Genomic DNA, 16,943 nt, shown 5'->3' with positions numbered 1-16,943 from the left:
GCGGGGAGAGAGAATCAAAATCCCTCCCCCCCCCCCCCAGAGAGTGTGGACAAATTGGGACAAAAAAAAATAAATGTTGAATTCCAAATTTTGCTCAACGCTCTCTGCATCCATTGCACCTGTGGTACTCTCTCATCCAGTCTCATAAGCAAAGTAGGATTAGGATGAGTCATTATTTAGATGGGAAACCTCCAGAGAAGACAGACAGGTGGGTGCTGCAGAAAGCAGTGTTGGCATTTAGTAGGTAGCCTCTTCCTGCTGAATCACTGCCAAACCTTAGCACCAGGGTGCTACGAGGAAACACTAGTGCTGCGAGCTGCCTTTCTGGGGTCCTACCTGCTTATCGTCAGGAAAGATTCAACAGCACTTTTCTTAACCTACAGCTCCAAATTCTAGCTCAGATAATTACCTTCTTCCTTCCCAGATTCCCTTACAGTTTCAACTGGTTATAGTAGACTTCATGGCTTCCTGTCTTAAACTGTTCCATAGCATTGCAGCGCACTGTTAAACGTATGCCATATTAAATGGTCACTAGCTTTGTTAACACAGTGCCAAGGTTGCCGAGTGACAGCTCATGTTCTTCCAGAAAGCTGAGTTCAGGAAAACTCACTCTTCTGAAAACCAGGAAGTACAAAGTTAAGGTAAAGACCCACCCAACCTTAACACTGGCCCCCTTCCAGTAGGCAATAGCCGCTGGGAACTATCTGCATGCACTCCAGCTGCATTCAGTGTTTTAGGTGTAGCTCTATTGAATGGTGGAGCAGCTTGGAACAGCTGTACTTGTGATATGAGGAGATCTGGGTCTGAGTTCTCCCATGTTTGTTATCAAAGGAAAGAGGTGTATGTGTACCAGAGGCTCCAATCTGCATCATTTCAGCACAGAACTGTACAGGTTATGCCAGTAGCAGAGCACTGGAGGCTCGTTGCTGTGGGTAATGTCAATAGTGAGGTGGGCTATGAGAGCAGTCTGAGGATGTAATGATGGGTAGAGGGAAGTATACGGTTAGACGGTAGCCTGTGTGCATGAGTGAAGGGGGATGTAAAAGGGTATAAAATTTAACAGTCAGTCACTTTACAAGTGTGGTATTCTGTCACGGGAGTGGACACAGAGTTTGAGCATAGGGCAGGTAGCATCCATCCATTACAATGAAGAGGCATTTATCTTAACTCTGTATTTTCTTGTTTTCAGAAGTTTGAGTTTTGCTGAACTCAGCAGTCTGAAAAGGCACAAGTTACCACTGGGCAACCTTAACTCTGTGTTAACTAAGTTATTTGCCATTTAATTGTCTAGTTTTAAAAAAAAATAGAAAAATGTTTGTTGGTAGGAGTTTGTGCTTTTTTAAGCAGTTATAGTTCTCATCTAGGTTTACAGTTGATATGCTATTGCAGGTAGGCAATAATCAAAAGCCCTAGCTTTTAAATAGTGCTTTTCATCATTAGATCTCAAAGTTTACATCACTATCCCCATTTTACAGATTAGGGAAATTGAGGCACAGAAAGGTGAAGTGGCTAGCCCAAGGCCATCCAGTGGAAGAGCTAGGAACAGTCCCAGTCCACTGGTCTTTCCACTAGGCCACACAGCTGTTATGTGATTCTTCAGTGCTCCTCACCTTTCCAGTACATTTTGTGATAGTGAATGGGATACTGGTTGTGCTTTGAAATGTTTGCAATGTGTCATTGCTAAAAGGGCTGGGGAGAGAAATTTCATTTATGATCTGTCCCCCAGAAGTTTGTCCAATAAAAGATATTACTTCACCCACTTTGTCTTTCTAATACCATGGGACCAACATAGCTACAACGCTGCACATCCCAAAAATCTTGACAGTTTTATTACATGATTGTTATAGTAACTTTAAGTGTCTGAGAAAAGGCTGGTGTTTCTCTCTCCTCCTCCACCTCCTGTTCACCACTCCCCACAACATATAGCTCCCTCCCCTTCTCATCTCATTAAGCCATTAGTTGGCACTGTAGAAGCCATTAACATGTAACAAGTTGCTCCTTGCTGTCTCCTGCCCTGTGCTGCTGCATACACATTTCACAGGCAGCAGCTTATAGGAGGACTGCGCGCTACCTTGGTTATGTTGCCCAAGCTACACACTGAGCTGGGCCCTTCATGCCCTTATCCACCCCCAGCTGAGAGTCTTGCCCCTGCTCTATAAAGGCTTCCCCAGCCATGTCCCAAGTCCACCCATTCCACCCCTCCGTCACACACTCTGGCCAACCCCACCACTCCACACATGGGTGTAGATGTGTCTTAACTATATATTTTATGGGGTTTTCAAATGTTTACATTTGCCTTACCTTCAGGCCCCGCATCCCAGATCCCAAACAGAGGACAGGGAAAGGGGCTCTGTCATAAATATAAAGGGAAGGGTAAACACCTTTAAATCCCTCCTGGCCAGAGGAAAAACCCTCTCACCTGTAAAGGGTTAAGAAGTGAAGATTACCTCGCTGGCACCTGACCAAAATGACCAATGAGGAGACAAGATATTTTCAAAGCTGGAGAGGGGGGAAACAAAGGGTTATCTCTGTCTGTGTGTTGCTTTTGCCAGGACCAGAGCAGGAATGCAGGTCAGAACTCCTGTAAAGAGAGTTAATAAGCAATCTAGTTAGATTCTGTTTTGTTTAAATGGCTGATAAAATAAGTTGTGCTGAATGGAATGTATATTCCTGTTTTTGTGTCTTTTTGTAACTTAAGGTTTTGCCTAGAGGGATTCTCTGTGTTTTGAATCTGATTACCCTGTAAGGTATTTACCATCCTGATTTTACAGAGGTGATTCTTTTTCTTCAATTAAAATTCTTCTTTTAAAGAACCTGATTGCTTTTTCATTGTTCTTAAGATCCAAGGGTTTGGGTCTGTGTTCACCTATGCAAACTGGTGAGGATTTTTATCAAGCCTTCCCCAGGAAAGGGGGTGTAGGGTTTGGGGGGAAAGACTTTTCCAAGTGGGCTCTTTCCCTGTTATTTTTGTTAGAAGCTTGGTGGTGGCAGCAATAAAGGTCCAGGGACAAATGGTAAAATAGTTTGTACCCTGGGGAAGTTTTAACCTAAGCTGGTAAAAATAAGCTTAGGGGGGTTTTCATGCAGGTCCCCACATCTGTACCCTAGAGTTCAGAGTGGGGAAGGAACCTTGACAGGCTCAGATCCCTGCAGTAAGCTAGAGATCCCCTAGATCCCAGCATGCACATGGACAGGGAGAAATTCAGGGCTCAAAGGCCAACTTTCTCTGCTACCCCTCATATTCTCCAACCCCTCACATCTTCCCACAACCCTCTTCCCTTCCCCTACTATCCATTCCCATTTAACCCCCTCCTCAATACCCCCCATCCATCACTGCAGACCTAAACCCCTCCTCCCCTATTACTACCTTCTTTTGCACCCCTACTTACCCCACCCTCCCAGTAAGCATTCGGATCTGTAATTTATTTTCTTTTCAAAGAGAGTTTCGGTGCCTTCTGAATATTCTGCTGTACTCAGATTATATTTCTCCAAAATAAAAATAAAACCTTGACAGAGGCAGATTTTTCCCCAGTTGTTTTCAGGTCATTCTCAGATTTCATAGAATCATAGGACTGGAAGGGACCATGAGAGGTCATCTAGTCCAGTCTCCGTCACTCTTGGCAGGACTAAGCATTATCTAGAACATTCTAGACCAAGACTAAGTATTATCTAGACCATTTCTGCCTAGGGGGTTCAAACTTCAAAGTTGCAGGCTCAGAGAGGTCTTAAATGGCCCATTCATCTCAATGAGATGTTCTCAAAGAAGGAATACCCAATGGGGATGAATATAGCCTAAAACAATAGGTCTGAGATGTGTGAACTGCTCCAGTCACCTCAGAAGGTGTTCTTACATCCCCTCCCCAATGCTGGAGAGTTTCTGATAGGTGTCAAGCATACCTGTTCTCAATGCCTCACCCCAGGCTCAGCAGTGTGTTCTTGGTGCATGTTCCAAGCATGCCTGTTCTAAGCTAAGAGAGGGAGGGCTTCCCCAGATCTGGGGTGGGGGTAGGGAAAGGAACTCAGATGCACCAGAAAGGCAACCCTCCCCAAATCTAGCTAATATCGGGGTCAACATGGTGGAAATCATACTCCAACAGATGGCTAGAAGGGCCTAGACACCACAAGCATGACAAGACCCACTCCAGAACTAGGTTCACATGAGGTGGGGAAGGAGCCATACACCCATAGACAGGCAGGGGCCTCCAGCTCCTTGCACACTAACAGAGGGAGGGAGTGGGGCTCAGTCTCAGACACCATTGGTGGAGCAGGGAACCCAGACCCGAGTCCCCCCAACTTTACCACCACCCATTTCCATTTATCCCCCTCCTCTCAATGCAGCCCTAAACTCCTCTCTCACTGCCTTTTCCCCATTTCACCCCCTAAAATACCTCTCCCCTTCCAGAAAGTATTCACATGTCTGTGTGTGTTTTAAATGCTTGGATTACATTCCTCCAAAACAGTAATAAAAATTGACAGACAAATGTTTAGCAGTTATGCCTCTCAGTCTTTTCCAAACTTCTGCCCAAGGTGAAGCTCAAACTGATATGGTCTGGATGGGTCAGGTCCAAAGGAATACTTCTTCTTACCCCCTTGAGCTACTGAGCTGGGGGTGAAAGTTTAGAGGCTAACAATCTTGTCAACTTCTTTGTCTGCACATGCTCAGTGTAATCTCTGAGGAGTGAGAATAACCACCAGGTTTGCAACAAACCTAACTGGAGAAGCAAAAACTTTTTCACAGAATGTATTAATTTGATTCCTCCCCAAAAGGCCTGATGGGTGCCGTGCACTCTATTGAGATAACCCTCAAACGTCTGAGCCCTGGTTTGATTTCTGTGAGCAAATAAGGTTGCCCAAATCTCTCAACTTTAAGAAAAGCTGTTTGTTTTTCCAAAGGCTGTATCTGGGAAACCCTTTGGTCAAATGGCCTCAAATCTGGATCACTAACAGAAACCTAGGCCCCCAGAAGGAATACCACATTTCAGGGCACAATGACTAATGGCACAGATTTTAGTATACTTCGGAAAAGTTGCACTTTAAACAGAAAACTGGCCTAGCCTTAACCCTACAGGACAGCTGTTGCTCTGCTATAATTTCACCCCAGAAATAGGAATTGCTGAATTTCAGAGGCGGTTGAAGAGATTCTAGTTTGCATGTCATTTGAACTACCTATATAGAAATGCAAATTAATTAATTATTATTATTAAACCATTCTCTCTGCCTTTTTTCACAACCTGGCTTTGGTGACAAATCTGGCTTCAATTTGAGATGCTTAATAAAACCTCATTGTCTCTTCATTGTAAGTTTTCTAGGGCATTGGCTATAGCCAAAGTTTTCAAAAGTGACCGATGATTTTGAGTGTCTAAAACACTTTAAAGAGGCTTTGTTTTCATATGGCAGCTGCTCAGCAATTTCCTGAAACTCAGGGACTGACCTTTAGCATGTCTCAAATTGGCCACCCAAAAATGAAGGTATCCAAAATTAGCAGTTACTTTTGAAAATCCTGGTGTATATGTTCATATGGTGTGCAGCACAAGCCCCTCCCCACACCGTGATGAGACCTCGAGGCACTACCAATATTCATGTTGAATAATAAGAAATCATTAATATTCAGCCACCTACTATCCTTATTAGGATCCAAAACCCTGGGCTTGAAGATAAGGAGGCTCTTGTTTTGTAGTTTTCTTTACTTTTCAGAATTTATGGCTGGTTTGTTTTCTACCCAAACAAAACAGAATGAAGAATGCCAGACATGGGACTGGAGAAGAGGGATTTCACACTGCCAAAATAGTAATTAAATGATTAGCATTTCCCCCCAGTGGGCAGAGATGGTTTCTCACTTAGTTTATATCTACAGGACTCCAATCTCCACATAACCCCTTCTGTTTGCTCATTTGAACATTTTGGGTAAAGCACAGTATCTAAGATCTTGTACGAATTATTTGCATTTAATACCCTTACCACAGAGGCCCTGATCCAGCCAAGTCCTTAAGCATGTAATGATCTTTAAGCATGTGAATAGTGAATAATTAACTAGTGTTACTTATGTGCTTAAAGCACACGTTTAAGTACTTTGCTGGGTCAGAGTCTGAAAAGCCATCCAGAACTCTGCATGATTGACCCTGTAAATTGCTCAATCCTTTTTGGGTGTAAATCCTCAGTTTTACAGAGTAGGACATTTTCACATTTTAGACCTCCACACAATCCCCTGCTGTCCTGTAAGACTTTTTATTAAGACTTTCTTGATATGACACAACTAACATGTCCCAGACTTAAAAGGAAAGGATATGGATGCTCTGTTAAATATAAAAAACCGTATAAAACCCAACAGAGAAGCCAAAAATTCAAGGTAAAGCAGCTGGAGGCTAGCAAGTGATCTATAATTCCCCTCTAGAAATACTGTGTGTTGGGAACATTGAGTTTTTCCATTACGAATAACTCCCTATGAACATTTTCATTCTTCCCTTTACACCTCTGGCTGGTAAGCTAACCTCTAGTCCAATAAACTTGGTTAAAGGACCCCTTCTGACTTCAGTTTCCTTTCCCATTACTTGTGCATTTTGAGACCCTCAGATCTCTGCTACATTCAAGGTCTCTCTGCTGCTTTCAGTTCTTTCCCTGTAGGCCTAGGGCTTTGGATATACAAAAGAGCATACAAAGTTTAGCTAAATCACTTTCTGTTATAGGTAAGGCCTATGTCCCTTGCACATCTGGCATTAAGGTGCCTGTTATCAGTATAGCTCATTAGCATTTCTGTGAGCATACCTGCCAATCCACTGATTCTTATTATTAGAGTCCAGGATTGACTAGTTGTTTGGGGGTAGGCCTTATCCCTTTCACTCTCCTATAGCCTATTTGGCATCCCCGCACAAATGGCCTTAATCCTCTGCCCAGTCTCTAAATATCCAGATCACAGTAACACCACACAGTACAGCATTCTCCATTAAGGAAGGGCCCAGGATGAGACTATCAAAAAATATCCCTGGCTAATACTGAGGTGCACTGGCAGAGCATTCAAACTTCACCCTAAGAATGCTTACCAGGTTCACTCTCGCAGTCTGAAAAAGTTATAATATTAGCATATTTAGATCAGAAGCTCTTTCGGTCTTTTGCTCTGTGTCTGTAGACGCCTAGCACAACAGGAATGTGATCTTAGTTGAGGCCTCTATGCACTATCATGACAGTGAATATTAATAATCATGGTAATAACTGGAGACAACTACCACCAAATGGCGTCAGCACCAAGAATAAGACTAGGCCATCGCCTCAACAATAAGAAATGGAAACTTAACAGATGTTAAGCATACTGGAAGACGGAGAGATCGAGCAATCAATTGCAAAATGACCATGTTAGGGCTCCAGTGACATGGCTCCATCAAATTTAAAGGGACAGTTCTAGAAAGGCATGCTGGGAAAAAGGTTCTTATAAGAAGGCGACGCTGCCCTATAGGAATCAGTAAGGACCAGGAAGTCACAAAGAAAGGTATGATTACATAAAAGCCATTTTGGAGGCCCTTTGCTTTTATCGGTTGTATGCACCAAATATCAGATCTTGCAATAATTTAGTCACCACCGATTGCTTTTCTTAAATGACAAGTGATTCTTAAAGGTACTAGATTGGCAGTCTGGGAGACTCCATTGCCGGGTGCCATCCTATTCAGGAAAAATGGGAACAAAAGCTCAAAGTAAAATCAACTTAATTTCACCCCAGTTCTATGCACCATTCAGAGCTGTTAGTTTAGCAGCATTGCTTTTCCAGATGAAGGACCCATACTGGATCAGCTGTCACGAGGCTACATAAACACCCATGGGCACATATTTGTAGGGGTCTCCAAAACAGCAATACTCCGTGTAGTTTATCGGTCAGTATACAGCACTGAGAGGCACCTTCAAAAGTGCCCTCAGGGAATAGACATATGTATAGCCAAGGAAAGTCACTGAGCCTGACCTCAAGGTTTGACCTACAGCCATTCTGCCTGAAGAGTGACATCCTCCTATTATCTACAGCACACCAGTGACAGGATACTATGTACCTTAACCAAACACTACCAATGCTGAAGTTCAAGCAGAACTTTCCCTGTCTCTCCCCTTCATTCAAACCCCCACCCTCTTTCCAATTGGTTTTCTTGGAATTAAGAGGTTGCACCTTTCTTTTAATGCTTAAGTTGTCATGATTTTACATGGTGATTACTATTCTGTAAACTTTACAAAAGGTGTGGTCAATAAAATACATTTCTCTTAAAATATTACAACAGATAATTATTTGAATTATAGTAGCACCATTGTGCTAGGCCCTGGAGCCTGGACACACAATCATACCGTTTTAATCCACCAATGTAAAAATGGAACTTACGTTAGGCTACACAATACATGCACAATATACTTATGACTAGAATGCTGTTATGAAGTTGGGCAGCAGAAACCCCCGCTGCAGAAGGAGGAACCACTGCACATGTCTGTACAGCACCTAACACAATGGGGTCCTGGGCAGTGACTAAGGCTTCTAGGGGCTATCACAATACAAACCATTGTTATATTTGCAGCATCTTGGACCCAATCTTGCTCCCTTTTCAGGCCATGGAAGTTTTCTGCTGACAGTGACATGACCGGGATCGTCCTATTCCTCTTCCACATGGTAAGACATGAAAGGGGAGGATGTTCCATGCAGCTATGAAATCCAGTGTCAATGGGATATAGGAATCTGCTTGGGAACCGTAAATGGTGAAAAATAGCTGTTGAGCCCAGGATTGTCCATAAAAACATATTAAAAATGTGCATTAAGCCAAATGAACCCTAGTTCTATTTTCTATACTAAAAAGAAAAGACATCTTGCAGAGCTTCTTCCTCTTGGTCTTCATAATGGGACACAGGCCAAAGATCAGAACAGGGTCCATAGGTCTGGTCTACACACTTTTTTTGCACCGTATAACTATTTTGGTGAGGGGTGTGATTTTCTGCTGAAATAATTTAACTGGTATAGTTTATTCCCATGTGGGCACCTTTATGCCAGTGTAACTGCATCCACGCAAGAGGGGCTGAACCACTTTAGTTATACCAGTACAGTTAAAGTGGTACAACGTGTGTGTAGACAAGCACCTAACTGTGAGTAAATGTCTCCATTCTCACACACGCATCCTGACTGTAATTCCATTGAACTCAATGGAGTTTCATTGGAGGATGAATGTGGACCAGTATATCTGACAACCGATTATTCAAACCACCTCCTATACCAGTTAATTAAATAAAAAAATCTGTTGGTGTGTTCCCATTTTTTAAAGTCAAAATAAAAACTAACTAGAAAAATCATATGGGTGAGCCAAACTGTGACGTTATGGGTTTGATTATTTTAAAAAGAGGATTAAACTACAGAGACACACCCAGTCCACAAAGTCTGGAGACAAGAAGATATAAAGCGACCCTTCTTCTGACCTCCCATTAACACAGAAATCACCCTGAAGCATAGAAGTGTCAGCCAACAACAGCACCTAGTTATTTCCTGTCAGCTGATCCCTTTGATCTAACCTGATCCTTCTTCACTTTATTAAAAACTTCCTAATCTTTTGTCTTTGATCTCCCTGTAGGGTTCTTCAAAGAGCTTCAAATTAGCAAATATGCAAACAAAATATTATATATATATTCAGTGCTCTGCATCTGTAAGAAAGAAGGAGGCAAGTGGCTGTTTCCTAGAGAGACAGGTTTAAATAGGGGTAGTTTTTTAAAGCTAAAGGATGCTGTAGTTATCAATTGTTTATTGGAATGAGGGTGGATGACAGAGTCCAAGTTTTTACTGTGGGGTGGTTTGCTCTGAAGGTGTAACAAGGCAGCCCAGCAGGGTTAGCAAAAAAGCCATGTACATACTTCATTCAGCATGCCAGATGAAAGGATTATGTCACATTCAAGAGCAACAAAGAGCTCTGTTTAAGTTTATACCAGCCTGGATCAGTGGGGGCAGCCGTTAAGGACCACCAAGGTTTTAAATAGAACCCGACACTTTAAAGTTTCCTATAGTTTTCCTTAGGGATAAGTCCACCCAACATGAAGAGAATGTCAATATCAGCTGGGAGTAAGATTTTTATGGTTTTAAGAGAATTTTTTAAAAAAATTCCTTTAACGTTGCATTTTTCTTCTTAATAAAGTCATGTCCAAAGTTAATTACATTACATTTATATTCTGCTTTATCCTAGATTTAGTCAGTAAGAAAAATAATGCTGGTGAAATGTATTAATAAGCAATAGTGTCACCATAGGCTCTCTAACAGCAGAGTGCCTCATTTTAGTCCCAAAAGTTCCCTGGAGTGTTCCACACAAAGTTGGTGTTCCCCCTTCCTTTTATTTTTGAAAATTATTTACATCAGAAACAAAACAAAAAAATCATGAAACTGAGGTTGGCAAGGGAGTGTGTTTCAGAGTAACAGCCGTGTTAGTCTGTATTCGCAAAAAGAAAAGGAGTACTTGTGGCACCTTAGAGACTAACCAATTTATTTGAGCATAAGCTTTCGTGAGCTACAGCTCACTTCATCGGATGCATCACTTCATCGGATGCATCACTTCATCGGATGCACTTCATCTGATGAAGTGAGCTGTAGCTCACGAAAGCTCATGCTCAAATAAATTGGTTAGTCTCTAAGGTGCCACAAGTCCTCCTTTTCTTTAAGGGAGTGTGTGTTATTTACACTAAAGGGGATCCTGCAGCATTTTAAGTTTCCTGTATGAATATTTGGTACATGCCCCTCATCTGGGGTCTTTGCATTCCACACTGTGGCCTTGGCTGATGGAGAGGTAAGAGCCATACACATTAGCTCAGTTGTTCCAGAATGGCACAAAATTCAAGCTCTACAGAGAAAGTGTTTCCAGGCCACAGGAATCTCCCCAGGATTGCAGTTAATAACCAAGGACCCAATCCAATGGCTACTGAAGTCTATGGGACTCTTTCCATTGATGTCAGTGGGAGCTGGAGCAGATCCCAGATGAACAATGTTAAGAACCAATAAGTAATTCACAGAAATAAAAGATTCTACAGACAGTACCAGCCTCAAGGAATGCTTTGGCCTCTGGCCACTTGCCCTGTTCACTCTGTAAGCCTCCCAGCTTCATCATGCAGGGACAGAGTCTCGCTCAGTTCAGGAGGGTTGTGACATTATCACTAAAGGTTGAGGAGCTTGTGGCTGAAGAGTTTAATGTATAATTTACGCTTTCTGCCCCAGGCTGCATAGACATATTGCTGTTGATCTACATCTTCGTAGTGAGGGAGGGGGAAGGGAGGGAAGAAGGGGTTATGGCCTTCCTGGGTTCTCCATGGGGTAACAATCCAAGATCCACCCAGAAGAAGAAGGTGCCTATACTTAATTTCAAGTGAACCTAAAGACACTTCTTGCTCTCCCAAAATGCTGACCGATAAGCAGAGGTACAAAGACAGAAGCACAAGGCCTCACCAGTAATTATGGAGAGGAGAAATCCAATACAATAGCAGTCAATGGGAGACCCTACCAGCCACCTCCATAATGCATGCTCCAGTAATCAGTCACACCCACCCACCTTTCCCAGATAACTGTTAAATGCCTTCAGCTCAAGCAGTTCAATCCCAAGCCCAAAGTCACTGAGTTCCCCCCCACCCCACAATGGTCTTACCCCATCTTACTGCTGTAGAAAGACCTGTAGGCTATATGGAAAGAGTCTATGCTGCAATACAAATCCACAGCACAGTGTCTCAGAGCCCAAGTCATCAGACTCCGGGTCAAGGAGCTTGGACTGCAGGGCTAAAAATTGCAATGTCGACATTTGGGCTCAGGCTGAGGGTCATGCCTGGGACCTACCCCACTTGCAGGGTCACAGAGCCCAGGCTCCAGCGCAAGCCCACGGATCTATGCTGCAGCTCTATAGCCCTGCAAGCCAAGACCCACAAGCCTGAGCCAGGCCAGCTGCGTCCTTGCTGCGTGTCTTTTATTACAGCATAGACATACCCTGACCGAGTCTAGACTATCTGATCAAATTATTCACCACTCAGCCATGAGCCCTGCTGTGCGCCCTTGCATGGAAGTAAGGGGCCCCAAGGAGACCCCACTTTGCTACTGTGTTGACTCCATGCATTGCTGGAACCTGCTGCAGTGGGGCATGGGCAAGCAGAGGCAGTAAATGTGCATAGTCTTGGCTCCACCCCTCCTCCTGCCTCAGCCTGCATAACAAGGAGTTGAAGGGTGCAAGTAACATAGAAGCCAGCAAAAGGGCTGGTGAAGGTTCTCACCCACGCCCCCTCCCTTGCTCCATGGGAGAAAATTGGCCAAATTGTGTCTCCCAACAAGAAACAGTAGCAGCAATTGCCTGAACTGAATGCTTTCTACAGCTGTTCAACAGCAGGATTCATTCCCTCATTCTTCTAGGCAAAATGAATGACTAGGATTAAACAATTGTCTGTTTACTTGAATGATGTATACAAATTCATGGCACACGTGTCTAATCCCTCAGACTGCAGATTCATAATTTTTAAGTGAGGATCAGCTCAAGCTGTCTAAGTGTCCTGAGGAAATTTTGCTCAGATTAGCTCCCTTCAAGCATTGTGAGCTCAGACCATTAAGATCACACTGAAGTCTGTTATGATAAGAATGCAATTCTACTGGAATTCTTTATTTATTGCTTCAGAGTTTGGAAAAATATAACCTTATTTTAGATCACCAGAGGTTTTGCCAAAGGGCATCTCTTATTGATAATTCCAGCCAAATTTTCAGCAAACAGAAGAGCTACAAGATGCCATCACTGTAATCATAATGCTCAGAGCCAGTTTATTAGTTCACATTACAATGCAAACATGTTCCTTTTTTAAGCTTGCATTCTCAGGCTGCACTGCGTGTATTTCTGGTGGGATACAAGATGAATCTGATTTTATTTCTTTTCCCTTTTAATGGAATAATTTATATTCCATGAACTGTTAAACATTTCTTCATATGTTAATTTTGACTTTGAATAAGTTACAAAGTTTACACAGTCAAGCTACCATCCTCCATCACCTGCAGAGCAGCATGGGTAGACCACCACCAGCGATACGCACAATGACTCTGAGCCTATAAGCACTTACACGTTTACCTTTATGCACATAAATAGTCCCACAGAAGTTAATGGAACTACTCATCTGCATATAGGGTGAGCAGATGTCCCGATTTTATAGGGACAGTCCCAATTTTTGGGTCTTTTTCTTATATAGGCTCCTATTACCCTCCACCCCTGTCCCAATTTTTTCACATTTGCTGTCTGGTCACCCCATCTGCGTAAAAGAGACACATGTAACTAAGCGCTTGCAGGATCGAGGCCTAAGTAATCAAACCCAATACAAACACACCACAAAGCCATCACATTAAATTAACCTAATCCACTTCGGATAAAGCCAGCTACTATCTCAGTTTCCCTGATGGCCTTCAAGATGAAGGAAGGCCCTGGGGTTAAGCAGGTCTGGCTGGGACTCAGGCAATCTAGGTTCAGTTCCTGTCTCTGCCACAGAGTTTTCTGTATGACCTTGGGCAAGATATTTAGTCTCTCAATGCCTCAGTTCCCCTTCTGTAAAAGGAAGTATTATTATCCTCCTTTTTCCTACCTTATGTCTGTGTTGTCTAGATTTTAAATTTTCCCCAGCAGAGAGATTGTTTCCTACTGTGCCTAAAACATGCTAGCACAATGGGATCCCAATCTTGGATGTAGCCTCTAGGAGCAACCCTAATACAAATAAATAATAGGACAACCTCCTCTCTCAAGTCTGCTTCTGGAGACATGGCCAGGACCAATCACAGTCTACTGGCTGGCACAGACTTCATTCTGGGTGGACCTCACTTTATGAGGTCTCTGCCTTTTCAGTAGCAGTGTAAGGCTTTACTACCATCTCCAGATCATGCAGAAATCATTTAGCCTGTCATGCAACAGTGGATTTTAATAAAGGATCAAATGATATTGCAATATAATTACTGAATAGAAACAATATAAATCCACTGGAGCTAGAGTCCCAACTCCTGACAGTCCTCAAGCTCTTGTATTTTCTACTTACTCAGAAATACACCATAGTCTGGCCATATGCAGGAGTTTCTTCTGACAAGAGTTGCAGTGACTAGGCTAACAGCACTTTTGACCCTTCTGGTCTCATGGAGTGCATCCCTTTTCAGGGTTAAGACCTCAGGCCATCCCCACTCTCAGACCAGACTTTGGGCTGCAGTCCCCCGTGTACTGACCACGATTACCTCAACAGGTCTGATCTACGTCCAGCAGCTGCAAGTCTGTTCCTTCCAGAGACAAATTAGCTTCTTTAAAGCAAAGTATTATTTATTAAGGATAAACACACATCAGAGACAACAGGTCTTCCACATAGTAGGTCTAAGCTTTCTATAGACACGCCGAACCCCCTATTGTCAGCCTGGGGTAGTCTGTTCCCTTAACCCACAAACTATTCCCCCTCCTCCTGCTGCAGGGAGGCTCTCCTGCAAAAACTGTTCATTCCTTTTCATCTGCTAGTTCCCAGCCTTGGCAGAACAAGCTTGCCACTTGTTGGAGACAGGATTGTAGGTCCTCAAAGCCTGTAGCTTTGTCGATTATCTTTCAAGTGTGCCTGGAAGGGGGGAGAGGGGGAAGGAGTTCCTTATCTGGGGCTGCGCGTCTTCTTCCCGTTTGTAATTTCAACGAGCCCCTATTTAGCCAGATCAGTGCATTCCCACAGGAAAGTCTAATTCATGCACACAAAAAATGCCCCCTCACTGACCAGTGTTCATCAGTATTTTTAGATTACCGCACAGCAATTCCACAACCAGCACAACAGGCACTGCCTGCTGGCCAACCTTTCCTGAGACTTCTGGTTCCTCAGACAAACAAGCAACAATCAAAAGACTTGTTAAATTCTTGGATAGCAAGCATTTTATATGGTACAGAGGTCTGGAGAGTCCAACCGGCACCCATCATGAGAATGGGACTAAAAGCAAGTGCAAACAGCCCCAGCAAAGGAAGGATCTGCTACAACCATGGGAGATACCAACAATCCACTGGATCAAAGCAGGTTTCCTCCAAATGTTCCCTAATCACTGAATGCCTTAGTAAATCCACAGAAACAAAACCAGTTACCTGGGGATTGCTTACAGGACTCTACAGTAGAAGGGGGGAGCCACCCCTGACAGAGAAGCTTTTTAATAAGCATATACATTTGCTACCTCACCCACCACCAATCATACAGGAACAACAGTCAGAAGACAGGACCAAATACCAGAGAAATAGGTCAAGGTAGGTAGCTCCCTTTTTCTATCATCCTGTCCTGCACAGCAATTTTTACTGCACTTCTAAGGGCTGGGTCAGGGAAAGAGAATGATCAATCATCCTCTACAGCTGGCAGCAGCTCACAGGGCTGACCAGCTGCATCAATAGCGAGTGAGGATTTTTCAGCAGGCCAGGGGTATCTGGAGCATTTCTCACTTTCATAATGGGGCCCAGGTAAGTGTTACTTTCTGGGATGTAGCATCAGGGTGCTTGCCACTGGAAGAAGGACTAGGTGCCCAAGTTCCTCTTTCCAGGTGGATGCGGAGGGGATCCTTGTAGGACAGCAGCTGGCATACTTATTGATTTTTTTCCTAGAAGAGATACCTGGAAAGTAGGAAACCCCTCCCCACAACACACACACACACAAAGGAAGTGAAGTAGGTAAGTAGTAGTATCCCTATTTTACATATGGGGAAATGGAGTCACAGGAACAAAGTGATTTTTCCTCAAGGTCACATAGGGAGTTGGTAAAGAAGTCCTGGTTGTTAGTCCCATGGGGGCCCTTCTGTAAAGGTGACTGACAGAGCAAGAATATCACTTCCACTTTAAAAACATCCTGAATGTGGAAAAATCCTTTGATTTTTACAGTATCAATATCTTACAGGCACAGTTGTGGCATAGACCTTTAAGAGTTTTTTTTGTGCAGGTTACTAGGGTACAGCTCTCGAGCTGAGATCAGAATTAGTGCTGCTGTACAGCTTTGGGTCAATAAAGCCATTGGTAGTCTCTTCCTCTAACTCGGAGTTAACGTGCACTTCCCAACTGCCAAATCTTCCTCATCAGAATGTACACTTCAGCAATCATTTTTCAGAGGCAATTGTGGTAGAAACCTGTACAACCACATATGTAACAGCCAGTAGCTGCTATTGCTCAGCTTACACAGAGAATGAAGAACTTCTCCCCTTCCTCTTGTATGAGAAATCCCCTCATTTCAAATCCTCCATCACTTTGAATCAATAAATCAAATACATTCAGTATGACTTACCCACTAAGCAAGTCCATAGGGTTTGATGGGGTGTAACTCAAAGTTGCTTCAACAAGATTGCAGTTTTCAAATCAGTATATTCCAGTAGTCTGGCTCTACACTCCTTTCTAGGTAACTAAACTTCATATATGCCTTTAGAACACTTATTGCAGCCTATTGTCAGGCTATGAAGCCAACAAGGATACGGGCTATTGCTTAATTAAAACACACATTTTGTGTATTAATTCTGATTTCCCAATCAACAATTAAGCAAAATCAGCTGCTGTCTACCCAATTAACCTGCTTGTATGAGCACAATAAAGACATAGACCATAGTAAGAGTTGAGTAATAGATCAGGAGGATTATTGGCATCTTTTGCAGCTGCTTACTTATTAGTCCTATTCTGTATACCAGCTGGGAACTGGTTCCTTTCAGTACTGAGTAGCTTGTACTGTGGTTATTGGATTCCCACCTTTTGCCAGGCTTCTTAAAAATATTTATAAGTAGGCATAGTACCAAAGCTGTAAACAGTTGGGAATGTTACTAGATAAAATTCCAAAGAGAAAAGGGGAAGAGACAGAGCTACATTACAAAGTCTGGCCAAAAAAGTTAACCAGAAGTTTGATTACACAGACGTAGAGAAACAAGAGAGGATTTACCCTCCAGATCCAATTTTCTCTCTATAGAGTGGAAACCTATTCCAGAG

The sequence above is a fragment of the Caretta caretta genome, chromosome 12 (assembly GCF_965140235.1).
Source record: "Caretta caretta isolate rCarCar2 chromosome 12, rCarCar1.hap1, whole genome shotgun sequence".
NCBI lineage: Eukaryota > Metazoa > Chordata > Testudines > Cheloniidae > Caretta > Caretta caretta.
The sequence above is the reverse complement of the archived record's forward strand: the minus strand, read 5'-3'. Positions refer to the sequence as shown.